Below are 6,000 nucleotides of genomic sequence, written 5' to 3'. Positions count from 1 at the left end.
TGAGTGGCTTGTGATCGGTCTCTAATTCGAACTTCAGACCGAATAGGTATTGATGCATCTTTTTAACACCGTACACACACACTAAAGCTTCTTTTTCTACCATACTGTAGGCTCTTTTTGCTTTTGACAAACTTTTGGATGCATACGCGACAGATTTTTTGAAGTTTCCCAGACTCATTGGCTTGTTGTAACACGGAACCAATTCCATATGACAATGCATCACAGGCCAAAACTAAACGTTTACATGGGTCATAATGTACCAGCAGCTTGTTCGAGCAAAGCAGATTGGTGGCTTTCACAAAAGCTCTGTCTTGCAATGCGCCCCACACCCAGTTGTTGCCTTTTCTCAGTAGCATGTGCAGTGGTTCAAGTAAGGTGCTCAATTTAGGTAGAAAGTTACCAAAGTAGTTGAGTAGACCCAGGAACGAATGCAGCTCCGTCACGTTCTGCGGCTTGAGTGCATTCTTGATGGCTTTGGTTTTCATGTCAGTAGATCTGATGTCATCAGCGGCGATTTTCCTCCAGAGGAATTCGACCTCCAGTGCCATGAAGACGCACTTTGAGCGTTTAAGTCTGAGTCCCACTCTGTCCAAACACTGTAGAACCTCTTCCAGGTTGTTCAGATATTCCTTGGAGTCACGACCAGTGATCAGGATTTCATCTTGGAACATGACGGTTCTGGGAATGGACTTCAGTAGACTTTCTATATTCCTCTGGAATATTGCTGCAGCCGAGCGAATTTCAAACGGGCACCTGTGGTAAATAAACAGTCCTTTGTGCGTGTTAATGCACGTAAGTCTCTTCGACGTCTCGACCAACTCCTGCGTCATATAGGTCGACGTCAAGTCCAGTTTTGTGAATGACTTCCCTCCGGCTAGCGTCGCAAACAAGTCATCAGCCTTCAGTAGCGGGTACTGATCTTATTTCAAAACCCTGTTGATCGTAGCCTTGTAGTCCCCACAGATTCTGACTATGCATCACTTTTCAGCACAAGAACAATGGGGCTGGCCCATTCATTAAATTCCACCGGTGATATGATCCCTTCACGCTGGAGTCTGTCCAGTTCAATTTCAACCTTTTCCCTCATCATATACTGCACTGCCCGAGCTTTCTGATGGGCGGGTCTTGCATCTGAGGCCACGTGGATCTGCACCTTGGCTCCGTGAAGTTGCCGATACCTGGTTCGAACAGCGAGGGGAAACTGCTCAATACTTGGGCACATGTATCTTCCTCCGACGACAACGCCTTTATGTCGTTCCAGTCGCATCTGATTTTCTCCAACCAGCTCCTGCCGAGCAGCGTTGGGCCATTGCCTGGAACAATCCACAGTGGTAACTCGTGAACCGCACCGTTATACGACACATTAATTTGTGCACTGCCAATCACCTTTATCAGTTCTTTGATGTATGTGTGCAGCTTGGCATTAACAGGACTCAGCCTGGGCCTCACAGTCTTAGTATCCCAGGCTTAGTAAATGCCCTCTCGTTCATGATCGATTGACTCGCCCCTGTGTCCAGTTCCATCGATACCGGTATCCCGTTAAACTTCACATTAATCAAAATTGGTTTACTCTTGGTTATGAAAGAGTACAGTCCACATACTTCCTCCTCTGGCATCTCGGATTGCGTATCCAGATCCGCGCTAGTCTGACTCTCATCCTCCACGTGGTGTGTCGCAGCTCGCTTGCTCATCTGCGGACACTTTCACTGAAGATGCCCCATTCTCAGACAGCCTTTGCAACTATATTGCTTAAATCAGCACTGCTGGGGCCGATAATTTCCCCCACAACACCAACTTGGAGAAGTCGGATACATACCCGCTGGCGGACTTTGGGCAGCCACAAGATTCGCGAACACAGCCAGATAGGCCGTGCCATGTGCCACTCAGCTGAACGCCGAATCATTCGTGAACGCAGCTGGATAGGCCCTGCCAAGTGCCGCTCTGCTGAACGCTGAATCAATCGCATTCACTGTACGTGCCGAGGTTCGGTTCTTCACGGCTATTTGCTTTAGACTCCTGTCCGTTGTCATACATGATTGAGCGATCTGGATGGCCCTTTTTAAATCCAACTCCTCCACCGCCAGAAGTTTGCGCAGGATCACCTCGTGGTTGATACCGATAACAAAGAAGTCCCGCAGCATGTCTGCCAACACCGTCCCGAACTTACACGGTCCCACTAGACGTCTCAGGTCAGCAACGAATTCCGCCGCGCTCTGGCCCTCCGATCAAACGTGTGTATAAAACCTGTATCTCGAGATGATGATGCCGTCGGCTGGCTTAAGGTGCTCCCGTACCAATGTACACAACTCCTCGTATGTTTTCTCTGTTGGATCACTAGGCATGAGTAGATTCGTTATCAGACCGTAGATCTTTGAACCGCAAACAGTGAGGAAAACGGCCTGGCGCCGATTTGCATCGTTGAGCCCCTCCATTTTGTTGGCCACGAAGTACTGGTTCAAATGGCTCACAAAGTCTTCCCAATCTTCTCCCTGCATGAATCGCTCAAAAATCCAATCGTGTTCATTTTGCAAACAAAGGTTCTTGTATTCTCGTCGCCAAATGTTATGTACGTGATAAAAGTTCACACTGGTGCTGTTTAATTAAGCAAGGTACAACCTTGTTTCTGCTTTATTTTGTCCCAAAGTGCCTGACTTACAAATTGGCTGGCCTTTTATACCAGAGCAGCACCATGTGTGTGCTGTTCAGTGGCCTCCAACAATGACACCATCTGGTGGCTATAAACAGCATGTACATACATGACAGCAACGATATAAGAGCTACATAGCCACACATAATATTATCGAAAAGACAATTGGAGTGCTGAAGCAGCACTTTCAATGCTTGGATCACTCGGGAGGCAGGCTGCAATACCATCCTGAGCAGGTTGCTCAGTTCACAGTGGTGTGCTGCATGTTGCACAATTTAGCAATCATGCAGGGACAGGAATTGCCACAGCGGACTGCGGGACCGCCTGAGGAGAGAGTACAGGAGACGGAGGAAGAAGAGGAAAATGAGGGGGAGGAGGATGAGGGGGAGCTTCCAGGTGAACCCATGGCACAAACCCTCCAACACCACAGCGGAGCGTATGCCACTGCAAAATTGTTACATCAGCAGCTCATAAATGAATGCTTTGCTTGAATGTGGAGAGCTGCGCTTTGGGACCCTGATGACTGTTACCCCAAAAGTTTGACACTGTGCAAGAGTGCTTAAATTCAATTGAAACGTTTATGTAAAAATGTAAAAAATATACAATTGTAAAACTTATAACTATAACTTTGAACAACTGTAACAACTTTAAAAACTTGAAATAAACTTTTAAAAATCAAACTTCAACTATTTTAAATGAGCAATTTCTTGACTACAATAAAGCACCCTTTACTGTCCTCGACCTCATACTCCCCCACCCTTCGGACTCCCCCCTCGCCCCCCCCACTTTCTTACTCCTGCCCTTCCCTTTCCCACTGCCTCTGAGTGCGGATCTCCCTGGGGTGGTACCAAGCCAGCATGCAGCAGTGCACCCCGAGTGCTGTTGCTGTTGTTGGGGGTTAGACATTGCAGGTGCAATGAATGGGGCCTCAGGAGAAGCTCATGATTCGGAAAGCACGGCTTCAGGGCTGGAAGCTGCTGGCAGCTCCCCACCCTCGGGTGCTGCCGACCTGACTACTATGGCACCGGGGAATTCCGCGTCATGTCCTGATCCCGTCGATTGCCGCATGGCATCGACAGAGTCGGCGGTTCGCTCCATCGCGGTGATCAGACGCGACATATCCTCCGACTGTCGTTCTGATGGCACCGCAATGTTTCCGACTATCATAGCCGTTGCCTTGAGCAGCTCTCGACCTATGTCGATGCTGGCCTGTGACAGACACACCATGTCCTGGTACGCGCTTGGTACAGCAACCGACCTTTTCTGCACCAACCTCCGGCGCTGTGGCAAAGACGCTGCAACACTGAGGGTGCGTTGCTGTGCACCACTTGGTCCCGCAGAATCGGAGGAGGCATGGGGGGGATCCCCTGAATATAGAGTCAGTGGTGGAGGATGTTCCATCTGGCCCAGATGTAACTGGTGTATCCTCCTCCATCTCCACCCCACCTCCACCAGCTCCAGGATCAGCTGCTCTTCCTCTTCCTCTTCATCATCTCTGGCGGGGGTGAAGTCTGGAGAGGGCTGGATGATGCCAGAGGTGGAGGCAGTGAGTCTGTCGTCTGGTCTCTCTGCGGAGGTCTGGTCTTAATCCTCCAAGTCTGGAAGTACAAAACAACATTTAAAAGGGCTTGGCATCAGGGGAGGGGTTAGGGTTACATGAGTACATGAGTACAGTGACATAGTGCAGTCTTACTTAAATGTCCACCACTACTACATTACTGCATTACATATCGCAGACAGACAATACATTTATACATATACATATGTATTGCATTACATGCCCCCAATGTTGCAGTACATCACATGAGCCCAACATTACAGTTATACTTACATTACATGACAATACAGGACCACAACATAGACCGGGATTGTATTGAACTGACCATCCTGGGTGGGTGGGTCAGCTCCAACACTGGTGGTGGCATGGTTGCTATCCTCGACCAGTGACAGGGCACGGATCTCAATCTCCTTCAATGGTTCTTGCGTTGGGGGTCCTCCCTCCGTATGCCACTGATCCGCTGCTATTGCAGATGTCGTCTTCTGTAGAAAGTGAAGTAAATGACAGTAAAAATCTTCAATCCATTTAACATCGCAGACACACAGGTTCACACACACACACATCAAAACATTGGGTTGATCATCTTGTCATTGCCTGAAAGTACAAATACATCACCGTAACCTTGGGATAAATAACATCATCCATGTGACACAGAACCTACATTTACATGGTACATGGCACATGGGGGGGGTGCATAACTAAAATAATTACTTACTCTTGCTACCCTCACCAGGTCGTTCCACCTCTTACAACACCTTTCCCCGGTGCGTACCATGGAACCTGTGGAGGAGACATCCTCCCCGATCTCGTCCCATATTCTGTTGTACTCCTTCGGGGGCGGTTTTCCATGACCACCCATCGTTAAGTCGGAGTATCTCTCCGTGATATTCGCCAACAGGACAGGTAGGTTCATCTCGTCGAAGGAGGGTGCCCTCAACCTCTCGTCCTTCTCAATGTTCCTGAACTTTGACTTCTTTGTCAGCATTTCCATTATATTTATTATATGATTCTAATTTATAAAATATGAATTATTATTGTTGATATTAATAACACATAATAATTATACAATATTATTTTACTCTGGAATCTCTGATGGAAACAACTGACCCTCGAATACTTTGCTGCTCCTTCTCACTCTCCTGGCATGCACAGGTGACCCCTGACCCCTGAAATCGCAGGGGCAAAGCATCTGTGGGAAAAAAAAGCAAAAAAAAATTTGCCCATGCGCAGTACACCGTCCATCGACAAGAATGTCGGTCTTGATCGACTATAATGCTGCATACTGCCCGCTGCACACTGCTCACATACCGCAGAAAAATTTTCACCTAACTCGTGCTCTTTGGTCTCGGCGGTATTCCGGCGGTTTTAAACAACATACCACCGGAATACCGCTGAGAAATAGCGGGCCTTATGTCCTGATGTATTTTGGGCCCAAAGGAGGGCAGGTATCACTACTGCTCTGTAGACCATGAGCTTGGTGCCGAGTTTGAGGTCCTGGTTTTCAAACACTCTCTTCCTCAGGCAACCGAAGGCTGCACTGGCACACTGAAAGGCGGTGTTGGACTTTGTCATCGATGTCTGCCCTTGTTGACAGGGCTGTAGTGATACCCTCCCTCCTGTATGGCTCAGAGACGCAGACCATATACAGTAGACATCTCAAATCACTGGAGCAATACCATCAACGATGTCTCCACAAGATCCTGCCTCGATCAGGCCAACATCGCCAGCATCGAAGCACTGACCACACTCGACCAGCTCCGCTGGGCAGGCCATATTGTTCACATGCCTGACACAA

This window comes from Pristiophorus japonicus, chromosome 15 (genome assembly GCF_044704955.1).
Source record: "Pristiophorus japonicus isolate sPriJap1 chromosome 15, sPriJap1.hap1, whole genome shotgun sequence".
NCBI classification, from domain to species: domain Eukaryota; kingdom Metazoa; phylum Chordata; class Chondrichthyes; family Pristiophoridae; genus Pristiophorus; species Pristiophorus japonicus.
The sequence above is the reverse complement of the archived record's forward strand: the minus strand, read 5'-3'. Positions refer to the sequence as shown.